An 18,656-nucleotide genomic window follows, 5' to 3' on the forward strand; every position below is an offset into this window, starting at 1 on the left:
TCTATCTGATTACATCTCTCTCTAATTACACTACAAGCTACTTAAGGAGAGGGTACCAAATGCACACCTCTCTGTACGCTCTAGAGCATCTAGCCACATATACAGTAGGGGTTCAGTTAAATCCACGCTTCTGCTGAAACAGCTGGGAAGACCTGAAGCCTATGGAGGAGAAAAAGGATGGTGATGAAAATACTGACAATAAGAACAACTAACTCACTGAGCACTGACTGTGTCAGGCATGATACTAGGGGCTTTAAATGTATTCTCTCATAGACTCCTTTCGTCTACCCCAGCTAAAAGGTTTTATTTATTGGTAAGTTAGTTGGTTGCTTTAACTAACACTTATCAAAAGCTTACCATATGCACAGACACTGTTCAAAGTGTATTATCCCATTTAGACCTTACCGCAAAGCTGTACAAGATACTAGTATGCCCACTTTTCAGGTAGAAAAACAGAGGCATATACTGGTTAAATAGATTACTCAAAGTCACATAGCTAGAATGAAAGATTTAAAATTCAAATCCTCAAAATGTGTCTCCAAAGCACTATCCTAACCCCTGTGCTATAGTGCTAACAGGAGAAGTGACTTGCCAAAGTGTGTGCAGCTAATAAATGAGAGTTTGGAGATTTGAACTCCCTGGCTCTTGAACTCAGTTCCAAAGCAGGGTAGCAGAAGCAGGACTCCAAAGCAGCAATTTATAACTGCAGCACTTGTTTGTTTCAATCTGTGGAGCTCTTCCATAGGACAAGAGAGTTCATGGGTCCCTCTTCTAACCGCCTATGCTTGTCAACCGAACCAGCTCTTCCTCAGACCTAGTGGAAAGAATGGTGAGGCTTGGGATGAGACAAGGAAAAACTCGCTAGTTATAACTGATCATAAATCAATTAATGTATACCACCAGAGATTAAATGCTACAATTTTAGGAATATTACCTCTTGGAGACCCATCCCTGATACCCTCTCCTCCACCCCCAAAGACTCCGTGCCTTTCTCAGATCAGCTCTCCCCCTGGCTTACCTCACAGTGCGACTTCCTTTCACCATGTATGCAGTCCATTCTTTCCTCTGAAAGGGCACCCACCTAGCTGCTCCCCTGGGCCTTGCAGATCCATACCAGTGGCCCCAGAGCCTCCCTCTCAACAATGACAAGAGTCCTGCCATGGAGCCCAGCTCCACACCAGCCAGCCCAGCACCTACTGGCCAATGCAACCCCACGAGCCAGGAGAGAGAAACCAGACTTGCCAGTAACCAGGCTGGGCTGACTCAAAAACCCCATCGAGAAGCAGGTCTCAGGTGGAGGGTGACACTTCAACTGATTCACATTACCGTGAGCAGACAGGCTTCCCATCTCTCAGCCCTGGGCTTTCTCGGGGAGATGCTATACCCTGTTCTTGCAGAGCCCAGAAAAGGAGCCAGTACTCCAGAAACTCTGACTGACTGTGACCATTCAGATTCGTGCAAAAGTAGGATGGGGTGGATGAGGGCGGCGGTGCAAATAACCATTAGTTTATCTGAAAGATTCTTTATTTGACCACCGGGCTCCTTGAAATATGATTTAGCTTCCATATAACTCCTCAAGAATGTGTATAAAATAAGGCATCTAGGTAATTCTCTGCTAGAATTAGTGTAAGGCTACATTCTTGGACCCAACTAATCATAGGGTAATTTCTCTTTAAACAAGAATGACACTGGATCTTCTGTTAGGAATCACTCTTCAGTCCAGTATTGCCTTCTTATGATTGAACTGGATGGAAATCTATTCATTTGTGAGTGGAATCTTCACTCCAGGAGACCTCACTCAACAGCAATTACCTGAATGTTAGTATTTTGGTGGAGGGTTCTTTTGTTCGTTCTCTTATTTGACTTTTTTCCCATCAAGTCTAGGCGACAAGACTCTGTCTGTCCAATGCACTGAATTGGATTAAGCATAATCTAGATTCTTCTCCTCCCTTTAAGAAGCCACAGTTCCAGAATTTTTCCTCAATGGATGCAAAATTAACTTATTACCTTGGCTTCACCAACAAAGCTTTGGTCTAGGGGCTGTCCTCGTTTCATTGTTTCATCATTGAGCACAGATAAGAGGGACACTCAAGTGTTTTCCTGAGCTTCATCCTGCTCCCAGCTACTCCCAGGTCACCCTATGGGGCTCATTCTTCCCCCCCCCCCCCGCGATTCACACATCCCCGGAATGAGAGTTGCTGGAGACAGGTTTTTACTTCTGATCAGCAGTCACAGATTTGTGACCTGATGCCTAAGTCCCTGTGGTTTGAAACATGTTGAGGGCTTAGCCTATGAGACATGAGACATGTGTGACTGCTTATTTGTGAGCTGGGAATTATTCTGTATAAACCTCACAGCAACCCCAGGAGGAGGTACTATCGTGGCCCTCAGTTTATAAATGAAGGATCTGCAACGTTTAGGCTATTTAGTGACTTGCCTAGGATCAATCGGTGGTGGCGCCAAGTCTTAACCCAGGTATGCTTGGTTCCACAGCCTTGGCCAGAACTCTCTCCATTTGGTGCTACAAAAAGCCTGTCCACCCAGGGAGGCACCTCTGGAGTGCACACACGTGATCTAGAGAGGAGGTTCAAACCTTAGCTATGTATGAGAATCACCTGGCATGCTTTTACTACTGATGCCCAGGCCCCAGCTCAGCCCAATGAAAGCACAATCTCCAGCAGTAGGACCCAGGCATCAGTATTTTTTAAACATCCCAGTGATTCTAGTGAGAAGCTGGTCGGAGAACCACTCACCCACAGGAAAGAACTGAACTCATGCTTATGAGAATGTCTGGAGTCTAGATCCCAGAGGTGATCTGAGTTCTAACAGCTTCAGTAACTTACTGGTCTTGCTGCTGCTCTTCCAGAATCCCACACCTCCCTCTGCCCTCCAGAGAACCGGCAGATCTACCTCCTCCTATCTGGACTCTAAAATGTAACATCATGTTAGCTGTGTTCTCATTTCTCAGTTCTCAGCACCCAGTTGCTTACCTATCCTATGTGAATTCTTCTCCTAAACCCAGGCCCCCCCCACAACATCCCTCTCCCAGGGTTGGTCACTCCCTCTTGTGTGCTCCCATGTCACCATGATCATCGACTCATACAGTACTTATCTCAATGTACTGTCACCATCTGTTCATAGGTCTGTCTCCCTTGCTGGACTACGAGCTGCACAGGGACTGGGGCTGTGTCTGAATAGTCCTTGTTTTCCTGCTGTGAGACAGAGCACTTGGCACAGAGCATGGACTCAGCCCACACTGGTTGAAAGAATACATTCAGACCTGAAGAGCTGGACTCTGGTATCAGAAAACTCTTTAGGGAAATCTTTTTCCTTGTGCTGTCACGGCCTCTCTTTCCCTTCACCTCTATTTGACACAAAGACTTTTTGCATAGGAAGCAAACAAACAAAAGAAATCATCCTTTGGGGTTTGGCTCAAAACCTACCTCCACAAAAGAAGTCTTCTGGATTGTCCCCAGCTCAGAAGGATCTCTTCCAGTGAATTTTTATAGTCATCACAGTCTGTATAATTCAGTTGTCAGTTGCATTCTTCTGTTACTGTTTTCAGTGGTTGTTCTGACTGCCCACAGGTTTATGCTTTGCCTTCCTGGTAAGAGTAGAAGCTCTAAGAATGTGGGGACTGTCTCTAAGACGGCAGATCATTTTGTTGGCTCACTTGTTTAATGCCTTCTGGCTAGCTGTACGCTCTCTGATGACACTTCCTGGCGCCACTCTTCACGTGGCAGCACCAGGCATGGTGCTGGCACAGCTTCGGGGCTCAGCAGGACTTTGTTAAGTGAAGACATCTGGTAACCCCTCTTAGCCCCATGCCCCGAACTTACTAGAGGCCTACTAATCATATTTGCTGACTGGGCATGAAATGAAAAACATAGTTCTTGTTACAAGATGTGGTTCATATGAGGCCCAGAAATTCTCAGATTAATCCTATTTCAATTTCTCTTTGTTTTCTGTAAATGCTTGGTTATTTGGCTCTAAAACTGAATGAGGAGTATTGCAGAGGAATCTTTCATCTCCTTCCAAATCCCTTACATATCAGTTTTACACAAAGCCCCTAAACCTTCAGTTCAAATCACTCCGGATTTCATACATGCCCATTATTAAATTCAACAAGTCACTGCAGAGAAGACCATGGTGACAGCTGTGTCGGTTGGTGCCTGCACACCACACTTGCACCTACATGTGATTTCTAAATACGGAAGCAGGTCTGCTATTTCATTTCTTAATGAAGTGAACAGATGCCCCAGCCCCCTCGGTGGAGATGCTGCCCTGCTATCCCAGATACAAGACACAGGGTTCTGCTCTGTTTTGCTGACTGATGATACGGAAAGGGTTCCCCACAGATGGCAGGCTTGGTATCCATGACAGCCACGCTGCCAGATCATTGTTTTCTGTCTTCCTTTGGTGCAGTGTGTTGGGGGAGGCCATCAGGTAGGGTTGGGGGGGTAGTGGAAGAAGGGGGACAAAAGAAACAAATGAGTTCACCCGCCCCAGAAAATCATTCCACTGCTCTGATGCCCAGTCCCGAATCCCCAGCCCCATTTTTGGCCCCACATCTGCTGCTGCCCGGCATACACAGCTGTTGGTACTAAGTTCTAATGAGCTGCAGTTAGCAGGGTCGTAAGAAGGGAAGGGTTCCAATGTCACTGATGGGGAGTCCCAAAGACAGGCACTCGGCAAAGCTGGTTTTAAGGCAGGTGAGTCTAAGGAAGGAAGGCAGAGCTGGAAGACAGCGTGTTCAACAGTGCTGGAATTAGAGAGCTCGGTGTAAGGTGTGTTCTGGAGCACTTTCAGTGTGTCTCAAAGCCGCCGCCAGCCAGAGCTGGTTGCCATCTGTCACCACAGGCAGAGGAAAGAAAGGAAGAGGCATCTCATTTAGCCAGCTCACCTCCAGCTCTAGCCACGGGCCATCACCGCTTCAGTGTTCTCTGAAATATCATGCCTGCTGTGGATGTCCTCCGGACTCCGGGCAGCAGACGGTCTGTCACGTCCACAATGCCATGGCCGGGAAGTTCAAGTCAAAGTACCTTTGATGAACCTGGGTCTGCAATGAGGCCATGGGGGCTGAGTCCCTGTCTTCAAAAGGCTGCCTAGAACATTTCACCACTTAGGACAGAGTAATGGGCAATTTTTTTTTTAAATCAGTAGTGGCTCAGTTTCTCTTTTTTAATGATGCCTTGGAGGAGCTGTATAATGTATTGAGGGGATGGACGCTCTCCAAAGAGGCCCAGCGAGGGAAATGGAAGAAGGGTCCTTGCTTCTGACCCTCGCTCCAGCTCCTCCACACTAGAAAAAGACTTGGGGGGAAAAACTTACTTGTTATATATTTTTAATTTGATATTTATATAAAATATATATATATTTATAAAATGCAGGTCACCTGACATGTTCCCAGGTAAGGTCAAACAAGGTGATACTCTGCCTCCGTGTTTTGTCTCATGCTGTAAACAAGTGTCTTTTTACCATTTTCCCGATGCCATTTTTTTTCACATTTTTGTGGGGTTTTGTGGGTGATTTTGCTGTTTTAAATGGCCCCCAAGCAGAATGCTGAAGTGCTGTCTAGTGTTCCTAAGTGCAGGAAGGCCATGCATCCTCTGGAGAAAACACTTGTGTTGGATAAGCTTCGTTCAGGCATGAGTTACAGAGTTGCTACCCATGAGTTTAATGTTAATAAGCAAAAGCATATATTTAATAAGCATATATGAAACAGCAATAATCATAAAACAAAACTACGTTTTGATCAATTGATGAAAAAAAATGTTGTGATCAGGAGCTCACAGGACCCCAACTCTGTATTTCTCCTGTGAGTAATGCTTCTTTATTCACTAATTCAGTATGTGCAACAACTTTATGGAACATAACTCCTACAAATAATGAAAATCAACTATACTTTCTGGCATAATTTTGACTACCTGGAATGGTTTTCTGTGGTATTTCAAACCACAGAGACTGCAGGAAAGATGAACAGCAAAAGGAAGGTTAAGTAGGAAATTATGTACTTGTGCCTACTAACTGCTACTCTTTTCCACATATCTTTAGGGTTTGGAATAACTCTCTATGACTGGTTTTATTGTCCTTTTTCCCAGGGAAGAAAATTGAATCTTAAAAAGATTAGGCAATTTACTTGAGGGCAGAACTCTAATGTGGGTCTAAGATTCTTTCCCATCCCCACTATACACGCCCTGTGTAAAGCCATCCCTAAAGGGTGAGCGGGCTCTGTGAACATGGCAATGGTTATATGACATGATTATGTTACAAGGCAAAGGTGAAGGGATTTTTGCATATATAATTAGGGTTTCTAACTAGTTGACTTTTAAACCATGGCTTTAAGGGAAATTACCCTGGATGGGCCCCTCTTAATCAGAGGAACCCTTTAAAACCTGACAATCTCTTTCCTGCTGACCTTGAAGAAGGAAGCCATGAGTTCTATAGCTGCAAGGAAATGAATTCTGCTAACAACCACCTGAATATGGAAAAGGACCCCAAGCCTCAGATAAGACAGCAGCCCCAGCCAACACCTTGACTACAGCTAAGCTGTGCCAGATTCTTGATCCACGGAAACTGAGCATTAATAAGTCAGTGTTGTTGGTGGTAATTAGTTACGCATCAAGAGAAAACTAATACACACAGCTAAGGCATGGCACGGTCAGGGCTGAAACACAGGTCCACCTGCCTCCAAAGCTGATTTTCTCGTCATTTATACTGTGTAACATCATACTTTGTTTGTCTGTTTGCTTGTTTGGTTCCATGAGGGGAGGGCACTGGTAGAAGGGAATATGAAAGACATTCAGATACAATGGCTAAGATCTGAGGGAGTCCCTTCAGCCTTGGGTGGTGGCAGTAACTGACCAGTAAAAGAATGGGGAGCCTCTCAGTGTTGGAAGATGAGGGATAGAAGTGGGCAAGCATCTTTTCTCCTCTTTCTCAGGAAATAGGCAGAGGGAACTGGGGGTAGCGGCGTTCACATAGGGCAAGCTAAGAACACTGGCTCCCTAGCATTGGACGAACCACATGAAATGGCCATTGTGATTGTTTCTGATATCCAGAAATGACAATTACATATGATTCAACCAGCATATGGAAGAACCAGGCTCAACCAGTAGTTAGGAAATGCCAGGTCAGAGACCAGAAGCAGGAAATAAGCCAAGAGTTCTGCAGGGAAGGACTTCTTTGAGTGGCAAGAGATGTAAATGGGGACATTGTCACAGCAAGAATCGAACAACTTGGTGTTCAGAGCCAGGAGGAGCAATGCCAGTGACCAGGTTCATGCCTCAGCCACTGGAGATTTTAGCTAAGGGCTCTGCACAACTGTGGGAAGGATGAGCACCTATGAAACCCGAGATTCATCTTCAAATCTCTAACTTTGACCTAGTGATATCTTGTGCTATGAAAGGGGAAGCACAAGGCAGAGTGGCCAGGGCTGGGGTGCGGATATACCACTGCAGGACTAGTGTGAGGGTCATAAATAATATACATCACATACCTGGCACAGTCCCTGGCACACGGTTAAGTGCTAAATAAATGGCAGCATCATTCTTTGGCACTCTGTTAGACGACAGAAAACTGCCTTGCTTATGGAAGCTGAAGGTAAGGGCGAGTCATCTCTAAATACAAAGACAAAAAAGAAAGGCAGGAGGCCCTGACTGGGAACACCAGAATCGGGCTGGGAGATATTTAATTCTTTAGTCACTGAAATTCTTCTTCTGGGGCAGCGCAGGGGAAGGGACAGCACCTCGGCCAGCACCCTGGCAGAGTTATCTTGCTCCAGATCACTTGGCCATCAAGCAGGGATCTCTGTGGTTTTTATCACATGAGCCCACAGATGGGATCCGCTCTGAAACAGTCATTGTTCTATTTAGGCTTCCTGGTCAGCAGCAGGCTCTGGGGTGGATGGTGTGCCATCAGTCCTGTGAAGCAGGTCTAATGAGAGAGAGCTCAACACGGCCTACCTGCTACTCAGAGATGTGCCCAAGAGCCCTCGGGAGCCTGTACTGTAATTACTGTCGTTCCAGCCACAGAGTCCCACCGGCAAGTGATTTCACATGTAATTATCCTCGAGATAAGAATGACGTTGCCCATCCTCCTCCCAGCCCTTCTTCCTCCATTCCTCCCTTCCTCCCTCTCCTTTTATTTTCCTTCCCTCTCCATACGCCTTCTTTCCCTGCATCTCCCAAACAAGTCCAATAAAGTCCACAGCAGGAGAATCAACCCCAAGGTCACCTTCTACCCCAGCCTGGGGCTGCTCTCCCAGGGGGCAGAAGTCCGTCATGTTCCCTGACATAGTCAAAGAAAGCCTGGATAATGATATTTTCCCCCACCTTCCTCCAGACAAAACTCTTTGACTTTCTATCTTTAGATCAACTGTCTCTTCCTAAAAGCTCACCTTGGGCTCAGGAAGGGAACAGAATGATTGATGGAGGAACCAGGGCAAAGCTCTGGCCCACGTAGGTCAGAATGGTTGTGACACGGCCAAGATTCTATTAACTCTTCACTGATAACTGGCACGTGACAGTACGAATGAGTAACTGAGACTCTGCACTAAGTTAAATGTTTCATAGTTTTATTCAATCCTCACAACAACCCTAAACGGTAGGTACCATTATTATACACATTATATAGATGAGTAAAGTGAAAGGCCAGGGAACTCTCCCTAGAGCCCATCGCCAATAAACAGCCGAACTCGGATTCCAACTTGGTCCATGTAATACCTAGTCTATGCACTTAATAGCCCTGCTCCATTACTCCCCCTCTATCTAGACAGACTTCTACCCGCATCATTGCAGTGACAATTTCACTGTGCAAGCGATAAACCAGAATTCTGTCGTGCAGCTCCCCAACACTCATTCAGTGCCCCCTTCTCACCGATCAGACAGCCACGACTCACTTGTTGTTAGGTTGCCCACGGCATTTCCATTTGTTCCCAGCCAGGCCCATCTTACTTTGCAAAAGGAAGCAGGTAACATATCTGCATTTCAGGAGAAGCAGGTAACACACCAGGATCTCAGAACCAGCTGCAAAGCACCAGGGAACACCAAAGGGAAAGAGGGTTTGGAGAAAGAGCCCTTCTTTTGCCTCCCCAGTCACAGGATGAAAGACTCTGAACTATACTGTGGGGTGCTTTCAATGACCCAGGGGTTAGCCATTGGAAGGCTGGAAAAGGAGAAATGGGCATGCAGTTCAGGGAGCCTTAGCTGGAGCCTCTGGGCAGTTGTTTAAGAGCTATACCTCCTACACTGTTGGTGGCAATGCAGTTTGGTGTAGCCATTATGGAAAACAGTATGGAGATCCTCAAAAAACTAAAAATAGACTTACCATATGATCCAGCAATCCCACTCCTGGGCATATATCCGGACGGAACTCAAATTCGAAAACATATATGCATCCCAATGTTCATAGCAGCACTATATACAATAGCCAAGAAACAGTAGCCATGGAAACAACCTGAATGTCCATTGACAGATGACTGGATAAAGAAGCTGTGATATATTTATACAATGGAATACTACTCAGCCATAAAAAGAATAAAATAGTGCCTTTTGCAGCAACATGGATGGACCTTAGAGATTATCATTCTAAGTGAAGTAAGCCAGAAAGAGAAAGAAAAATACCATACGGTACCACTCATATGTGGAATCTAAAGAAAGAAAAAAAGAAGACACTAATGAACTCATCTGTAAAATGAACAGACTCATAGACATAAAAAATAATCTTATGGTTACAAGGTGGAAAGTGGGTAGGTGGGAAGATTTGCAAATATTAACTACTATATATAAAAATAGATTAAAAAACAAATTTCTTCTGTACAGCACAGGGAACTATATTCAATATCTTGTAGTAACCTATAATGAAAAAGAATACGAAAACGAGTGTGTGTGTGTGTATATAAATATATGTATATGTGTGACTGAAACATTATGCTGTACACCAGTAATTGACACATTGCAACTGAGTACACTTCAATTTAAAAAAAAAAAAAGCACTATCAATGGACCAGGACTAAAGAGACTGGGCGATAAATGAGGATGCCAACAAAATATTCATCATAAAGCAACTAAACTGAGAGAAAGTGGCCATATAATTTTTTTGGACCCTCATCTAACTTGCAAACAGGAAAGGAAAGGTTTACAATTACAGTCCATATATAACAAAGCTGTTTAATGAGTTCTGGCTGCCTTCCACCTCAGGAGCTGTGGGTCAGTGTCCTGAGGACCATTAACCCCGCCGGCAATGCTCTTCTCACACCAGGCCTTTGACCATCAGTGTGACACCCTTCACTCACTGAAGTCTGGAGCAGGCATGATGCAAGGCATGGGTATTAGCTTCCTGCAGCTGCTGTAACAATTTATTGCAAGCTCGGTGGCTTAAAACACCAGAAACTTATTCTCCCACAGGTCTGGAAGCTACAAGCCTGAAATCAAGGTTGTTAGCAGATTGGTTCCTCCCTCGGAGGTTCTGCGGGGAACCTATTCCATGCTTCTCTCTTAGCTTCTAGTATTTGCCAGCAATCCCTAGGCTTGCAGCTGCATCAGTCTGCAACTTCATCCCTGTCGTCACATGGCCTTCTTAGGGCCCACCCTAACTGAGTGCCACCTCACTGTAACTGATTACATCTGCAGAGTCTTTACTTCCAAACAAGGTCACGTTCTGAGGTTCTGGGTAGACACAGGAGGGAGAGGACGCTCTTCAGCCCAGTTCAGTTTGCCCATGGCATTTCTGGCAGATTGCACATAACAGCAAGGAGAGAATTTGGGCTCCTCAAGAGGAGGGCTCAGGCCAGCCTCAATGCTGGCAGGGAGGTGGAGGGGAAAGACCACTTGAGCAGTGGCCATGTCAGACTGAGGCAGCACCCCTGCGTCTAAAACATTTCACAGAAATCAAGGCCAATGGAGGAAAGTCATGCAGAGAACTAAGGCAGCTTCTTCCCCCATAGCTCAAAATAGACCAGACCCCTTCCCCCTTCAAAGGGCGATGTTTGAACTATCCAGGTAAAATGCTGGGTAACTCTGTTCATCTTACACCCCCGTTCCCCAAACTAATGTGGGAAAAAGGCAAACATCTTCAATCTCCTTTCATCTCCCTTCTAAGCCCAAGAGGGCTGGGGGCATGCTGGTGGGCTGGCTCTGAGAGGAGAGTGGAGCTCTCTCAGCCTCCCACTCAGCCAAGAACAATCCCGGGCAGGGGACTCACGGCAGAGAGCAGGGAAGAACGGAGTGAACCCTCAGGTTCCCCGACGGCAGCCCTCTCTGCTAGTGGGGACTCAGTTCTGAGGCCTTCAGGGAGGTGCTGTGCAGAACTGCATCCAATCTGGGCTAAGCAGATTAGTTCCCTCCCAGTGAAAGGTTCTGGGCAGCTGAGCAGGGCAGCTCCCTGCACAGTGGCAGGGGGCTGTCATTACCAGTCCCAGATAGGGCATAATTACATGCTCCCTGGAGGGAGCTCCTAATTGAATTACAGGGTATCTCCAGAGCATCAAAGGCAGCCTGCACTCAGAGGTAGCTGAGCAGCCCAGGAATAGACCTTCTGAGGAACTGGTGCTGGGCAGGGGTCAGGCTGTAGGGGAGCTCGGCTATGAAGCCAGAGTGCTCCGTGGATCTCTTCAAAACTGAGAGAGGAGAGGAGGAAAGCACAGAGAGCGGGGATGGCGGGTGCTCCCTGGTCCTCATACCTAAGAGATGTGTTCCGGTCCCACATCCCAGGCTGCTGAACCTGGAGGTGGTACACAGCTAGAGAACATGCAAGGAATTCGCTCCTTTCATTCATGTATTTATTCACTCATTCAACATTCTTTGTGTCCCTATGATACGTGATGCAGAAGAACCAGGTGCTGCTCTGATCTGAGGACCCAGTCCGCCTGGGGGCCACTGACTCCTGAGGTCAGCGTCAGCTTCTATCTGTGCATGTCCCAAAGGCCGAAGCCAATCAGCCCTTCTTCTTAACAAGTCCTTCTGAGTTGACTGGAGGAGGGGGTGTGCAAGTCATCTCTAATGATTCCAAATCAAATCCCGACAAAAGGCAGGAAGAAGTGTCTCTGTGTAGCTGTAGGCTTGGGGGTCCCTCCTCTATAGCAACTCTCACCCACACTCCCTTCCCTGCCATGCTGGGGACACCCTGAAGACAGAAATGTGCCTCTTCTCACTGCTCAGCCCACAGTATGAGCTCCATGAACGTCTGCTGATTGTACCCTGAGCGACTGCCACCCGTCTCCCCACCTCCGCCCCTCTGTTGCTCCCGGCCCCACAGACTTGGACGGCTTTCGTGGGCTGTATAGGGGCTGTAGCTAAGAGCCATCTGCTCTTTCTTACCGTTCTTCTCCAACCCTTGGTCCTGGATGTCCTCAGCCACCACGTACACAGCACCAAGAGGCCCCCTCAATCTGAACACACGGCCCTAAGCCAGCCTCGCCCCCTTCCCCAGGCAGCAGGCCAAAGCATCCTCTGTTGGTAGTTCCTGATGACGAAGCGACACAAACAAGAATCCGCTGTGCACCGGCTTGGGCAAGGGTGGGTCTGAGCCAGCAGTCAAGACTGATGAGTCCAGATTTCTGAGCTGGGCATTAAGGAGTTTACTTGGCCCTTGCCAAATTCCTTGGGCCCAGTTGCCCCTGAATTAAAGGACAGCCAACTCTTGCTGTTAAGGAAGAGGTGTTGGATGTCCTCTTAACTCTTTCCATAGAGAAGAAAGCCTGCTACTCTCAGCTTCATGACCTTATTCTGATGCTAAAATATGTAACGCAGTTGAGAAGTGTGTGATTTATAAGCTGGATACGAAGCTCTGTGTTCAAGGTAAATTACTTAATAGTTCTTAAACTCAGTTACCTAATCTGAAGAAAGTGGTATCAGCCCTAGAAGTATGACAAATCCTCTACTTTCAAAAGTGGAATTCTATGTTTCCATACAAATATTACACGTTCTATGATGTAAGAAAAATAACAGCAGTAATAGTCACCTTTCCCCAAGGTCTGAACAATGCTGAAGCCTAGAGGAGCAACACGGGGTCCTATCCTCTGACACAGCCTCCAGAATGTTCTTCTCTCCCCAGGGGGTCACCCTCCTCAAAACAACTTTAAACAGTTAGCGCCTAATATTTTCGAAGCATTTTACAGCAGCTAGTTCCTTTGAAAGTCAGCCCATAGCTGTGTTCACACTGCTCTCTCCACAACCCCCAAAATAGAAAGCCTGTCTTCTTCCAACAGTCCACGCAGGTTAATTAAAATGTCACTCGTCTCTACTTTCGCTAGAATTGTATCAGCTGGTGGTTGTGACACCAGTTACCTTTTTACGTATTTTATGAAAAATGGAAATCTCATTAATTTTCAGCTAAAAATCTTGTGAAATATGGGTTCCATGACAAGGGGATGGACAATTAAAATGGCCTGTGGCAGGAAGCTGCTCGGGAGCCCCTGGTCTGGTTTATGAAGCCCCACTTGAGGTTAGCAGGGGTTCTGGAAGATTCCGCTCTAATAAAGTCTTCTGCTTCATGTGTCCAGTGGGGATTTATGTCCCTATGGATTCATCCAGGGAATGGGAGACAGTTCTGTGTCGTGCAGGATGAAGAGAGTGATTCAGTGAGGTTTTTCCCATTAGGACTGGCCCAGTAATGGAGAGAGAGTGGCAACTTCAAACTCATGCATCTCAGGGAAATGGAGGCTCCTACTTTCTTCATCCCATGAAGTTCTTTGCATCTCTCATCCCAGGGCTAGAGTTGGCAGACTTGGCTTTTCTTCTCACACCCACCACTGAGTCCAGAAACAGCCTCACCAGTCCTTTCCAAGATGGCCCCCTGGACAGCCACTCCGGACTGACTGGAGCGGACACAAAAAGAGCCCTATTTTACACCCGCCCCTGTGCCCTGGGACGTGGGCACCCAAGTCCCCCACTGTGGCTAAGAACACTCTGGCTTCCGGGGAGTTCCCGGAAAGGCATCAAGTTACAGTTGCAAAGATAAAGGCGGTGGGGGGGGGGGTCCCTGCTGGCTCCAGTTAAGTCCAGCTGACCAACTGTCTAGCAAGGGAGGGGTGGGGAGGGAAAGGCTGTCATTCTATCCCTGGTGAGCATGAGTGGCAGGGAAACTTTCTGTCTTGGTCGGGAACACAGGCTGCTTGGAAACCCAAACCCAGAAGAGGCTTTGAAAATGACTCAGTACCCAAACAGTGCACCTATAATGACAGCAGATTACTTTCTGACGCGAGTCTCCTGGAGAGGACGGACCAGAAGAGAGCAAAGGGGGAGGACTGACCCTGGTAGCCTTGAGATCTGTGCCACTGAGCATCACCGACTAGGAATGCTTTCTGTTGCTCTGGGTAGAAGCCAGTTTCATCTTGGCTGCTGAGGCTGCGGTCAGCTTGATGGACAGGATGGGACTGCGGGCTCCAGAGGTGGCTACTTCTCCTGCTCTCCAGCCCACTGCCCCCTCACAGACCACTGTAAAATCAGTGCTCTTTGAGGCACTGCAATCTCTTATGCTGTGTCAGTTTTGAGGTGACAGATGACTGTCTGACCTGGGACTGCCTTCTAAGTGACACTGTTTACCACTTGGAGACCTAACTGCTTAGGTAGCTTATCATGGAAATGCCATGGCAACTTCATTTTCCCACCCCACCACCCAGTTACCGTAGATTAACTGTCAAGTTGAGGGTGTGGGGGGACCTTGGCTTGACACAGGGCAACCACGTATCTGGCCAGTGGCCTTTGATATAGTTAGGTTGGACCCAAAAGGCAGGGGAGGGTGACAACAGATTGAGAATCTGAGCTAGAAGAACAGAAAGATCTTTCCAGGTAGGAGCTGAGAGCATATATGGAGAGAGGAGCCACGAGATAGGACTGTTGGTCTGTGAGGTAGCACTATAAGCCAGAAGCAATAAGGGAGAAGGCCACAGAGAGAAGCAGAGATGCCGGGAGACAGAGACCACGTGGCCCAGAGCATCAGAAAGAGAAGGTGGTCCTTAGGGCTACCTCAGCCTCAGATGGCTTTCTGATACCAGCTCCTCCAGTCTGTGCTGGAGCCTCATAATTCAACCCTCTGGTCTCAACTTACAATCAAACACTTTGTGGTGAAGGAAGAAAAGAGCATCAGAGTGAGTGGTTTGTTTCCCGGGAGATAGCAGTCTTCTCGGCGTTATCAGGAGGCAAGTCCTTTCTGTCTAAATGACAAGCTTTCTTAAGGGATACTCACAGTTCGTTCTTGGTCACTTGAAGAAATCATAGATCAGACAGTAGACAGAAGGCAATCCAAGCACAGATGCCAATGGTGTGAAGGAAGGGGATGTAGGGGAAATGATAGGAATAAAAGAGGAGACAGGACTAAAGGAAGCAGGGAGGAAGGCACTGCATGCGAGCAGGAATGATTCGGAATCCACCGCACCAGCACCTGCAGCTCCTGGAGCACATACAGCAGAGGAGGAAAAGATGTAGCAGAGGACATCTAGGAGAGAGGGCAAGCGTAAGAGAAGGGTTTACAAACAGAAAGGAAGGTACAAGCAGGGCAATACAGTGAACTCATAGAAGATCTGCAGCCAGGGCCACGGTTACCCCTAGGGAAGGTGGCAGAGCAACATCCTACATCACCACGAATCACAGAGAAGCCACGTGGGGTATATGAGGGGAAAACCAAAAAGTAGACAAGTCAACACCAAGAGCTCGGGAAAAAAGATGGACCACTAGGGAGAAATGGCAGTATTAGTCCTCTGTAATCTGTAATTCGTTTCATAGCCAAATTCTGAGTAGTCACTGTCAAGATGGCACTGATTTTGAAAGCACCAATGAAAGAACCTACAATAGAATGTTCTCTGTATCATAACTAACTGGTTCTTCATGACCCACCTTGCCACCAAGTGGTAAATGAACTGGGCTCAGGCCAAGGACAGGTTAATGTCCATACATGCTGACCCTTAGCTAGAGGGAGTCAGGATGGTGCCATGTTGATAACTGAACTCCAGTATATACATATACCTAGCAATGGCTCAGTTTTCAGAAAAACAAATTCTTCCACAAAGAATAAATTTTACTTTCAACTTTATCTCCTTCTCGACTTATCCAGATAACGTCCTCCTTGGGTACCTCGGAGGTGGTAGGGGTGGGAATAGAATTCCTGTGAATGAAAACTATCACGTCACCTGAGTATGTTTACCTAGGGCTTTCCTTCATGGTCTTTCAGCAAAATCCTCACAGCATTTGATTCCTGCAAAATGTTTCTGGACAGCACAGAGTTTAAATATGGGGACTTCGCTCTGTTTGCAGTATGTAACCTCTCAGTTACATACTACTGGCTCTATGCCAGGACTTCTGGTTGGATTCTGGAAGCACAGTTTAGTTTCTCTCAAAAAACAACAAAAACAACAACAAGAAAACACCACCTCGAATACGCTGAAGACCACAGCTCTGAGTTCTACTCCCTTCCTCAAGGAGTCGACAGGGCCACAGCCCAGGGGTGGAGAAGACATGAGTGACCTTCCAAATACATCTGGGAAGTTGATGAGAGACTGGACGACAAGGAAGAGTCCTCCCCATTCATCCACCTCACTTTGCCCAAGCATCCGTATCCATCATGCTTCTGAGTGAGTGAGGAAACTGACCTTAAGAGCCAGGAAAGTCGAGACGAACTAAGCAAGGCCCATGGCAGGATCTCCATCATCAGTCCCTTATTATTGCCTGAAGCCCCAGCTAGCATCATTCCAAGCAGCGCCCAGGAGAGCCTGCTTTGTGGCTAAGACTGTTTCATCTTCTGTCTGGCGGGCCATGTGAACATCTCCAATCGTGGTGTGCCTTTCTCCACAAACCCAACCTGACATTCACCCTGGTGGAATCTCTACCCCTGCACCACTGAGCTATCTCCTAGCAGAGGGCAGACCAATGTGAGAAAACCAAGGTCTGGCACATCGGATGCTCTGCTGTATATGGTCCCTGACCAAGTCAGGTACAAGGGCTTTTGCCAGATCCATTGTTACCAGGGATACTGCACCCTTAAGCCCTAAAACAAATTAACTGGGAAGGCTCTGGACTTCCTGGAGACTGTTACAGACGTGTAAGGTTTAAGTACACTTGAGGTGCTTTATGGATCCTGGAGTTGGAATATATCATTCTTAGCTATGTTCTTTGGCAATTTCAGTAACTAAGAAGAAAAGAAAGAAAATTTATCAGGACCTGGGACCTTTCTGGGCACAACACCCAAAGCTTCTGCTAAAAAGTCCGCCTTGCCTTTAGTCACTCCTTTAGGCCCAGAAGAGGGAGAGTTGTAGGTGAACAATCCTACTTGAAATATTTCACTGTTAAATCCCCCACCCTCATTCAACAACTGGCTTAGACATGGAGTCTCTTCTTCAGGACCACTCTGAGCCAAGCACACAGCTCTCTGTGAGTTCCACGAACCCATGGTCCTGGTGGCTGACTGTTTACCTAGGGCTAAAGAGGACCTTGTTACTGGAAATCAGGCACGGAAGGCAGGAGGAAAGAGAAAGTAAGGGAGAAGCATCACTACGTCCGCCGCACGCCCACCCTCACTCAGCACACAGCTTGTAACTTTTCTCAAGCACAGAAAGGGCATTTGAGAGGCAAATAATCTTCCCCAGAGGCCAGAAAGAGACCATCCTATCACCCTGCTGAGCCAAAGGAAAAGAAAAAAGCCCACTGTGTTTTAGTCAGCTTGGAGAATGTAAAAACTGTGTCCTGATAACTCTGGAATTGTATAGGTTTTGCTGGAGTGCCTTGGGAGCTGAAACTTTACAGAGCAAACACCCCTGGGAGAGAATGGCCTGCATCGTTCTGAAAAAATTTCATTATCTCATGGAACAAGGTCTAGCTTGAAGTTTACCATCACCAAAAGATGCCTCAGCTATACCTGTCACCTTTTTTCAGTGAAAGATCACTAAGATAAAGCTTTCTTAAAAATTTTCTAGGGGCTCAATAGTTTTCTTCCTGAACAGTTTCAAGGTGAACCAAGAGATTAAAAACAGTCCATAACATATAATTCCTCTTAGTTAAGACATTAGTTACATAATACTCCTGGATGTGCACTTCCAGGGCATCTCTCACTCAAGAATTTCCATATTCTTTCCAAAGTTAACATTTTGATGGATAAAAATAAAATGGAAAAGTCCAAATCGGGAGGTGGAGACATGAAATCAGTAGACATGAAATTGATCATATCTACCTGTGTGACCTCGGACAAGTCACTCTGCATCTCTAAGTCTCAGCTTCATAATCTGTAAAAAGGAGAGGTCAGATACCTTCCAGTTTTAACGTTCTAATTTTGTTGGGAAATGTGTGGTACAGCTAATACTCCACCCTTCTCCGAAGGAGGCCTATGCTATTTAATTATAGTAGATCTTGGCATTTGCATATTTGACATCTGTGGCTCTGACTATTCCCAGAGACCCCAAAGGTCGATGAGCCACAATAATCTTATTTTGCAGAGGAGTGCTGTGAGTGCAGGAGCCAGTCACATGTTTACTGGGTGAGGCGTATGTGCCGGCAAGCCCCGGTATCTCGGTGAGGTTTCGTTATTATCGGTGGTGGGCTCTGAGGCCAGAGTGCCCGTGATGTGCTGCAGTGGTAGCCACAAGGGCGGGGATTCTTCTAGATCACGAAGATGCCAACAGCATCCCTCTCAAATGTCCCGAGTTCACTGTAACCTGGGTTTAAAGTAAG

The 18,656-nt window shown here is 46.7% G+C and overlaps 1 protein-coding gene and 1 long non-coding RNA gene across 4 annotated transcripts in view; both read right to left on the bottom strand.

The window, feature by feature from the left end:
- Window positions 1-18,656, bottom strand: part of SLC8A3 (solute carrier family 8 member A3) — a 140,914-nt gene that overhangs the window by 95,862 nt on the left and 26,396 nt on the right. The window lies entirely within an intron of this gene.
- On the bottom strand, window positions 498-8,455 carry LOC140696963 (uncharacterized). 3 transcript variants are annotated; one of them, XR_012073716.1, is made up of 5 exons: window positions 8,399-8,455; window positions 7,499-7,922; window positions 4,904-5,059; window positions 3,444-3,604; window positions 498-814 (listed from the first exon to the last, which is right to left on the bottom strand). It is a non-coding gene; the product is annotated as an uncharacterized lncRNA (long non-coding RNA). The 3 variants fall into 3 exon arrangements; XR_012073715.1 differs by having other exon boundaries at window positions 3,444-3,866; XR_012073717.1 differs by having other exon boundaries at window positions 3,444-3,866; window positions 7,499-7,619; window positions 8,399-8,448.

Source organism: Vicugna pacos, chromosome 6, assembly GCF_048564905.1.
Source record: "Vicugna pacos chromosome 6, VicPac4, whole genome shotgun sequence".
In the NCBI taxonomy this organism is placed as follows: Eukaryota; Metazoa; Chordata; class Mammalia; order Artiodactyla; family Camelidae; genus Vicugna; species Vicugna pacos.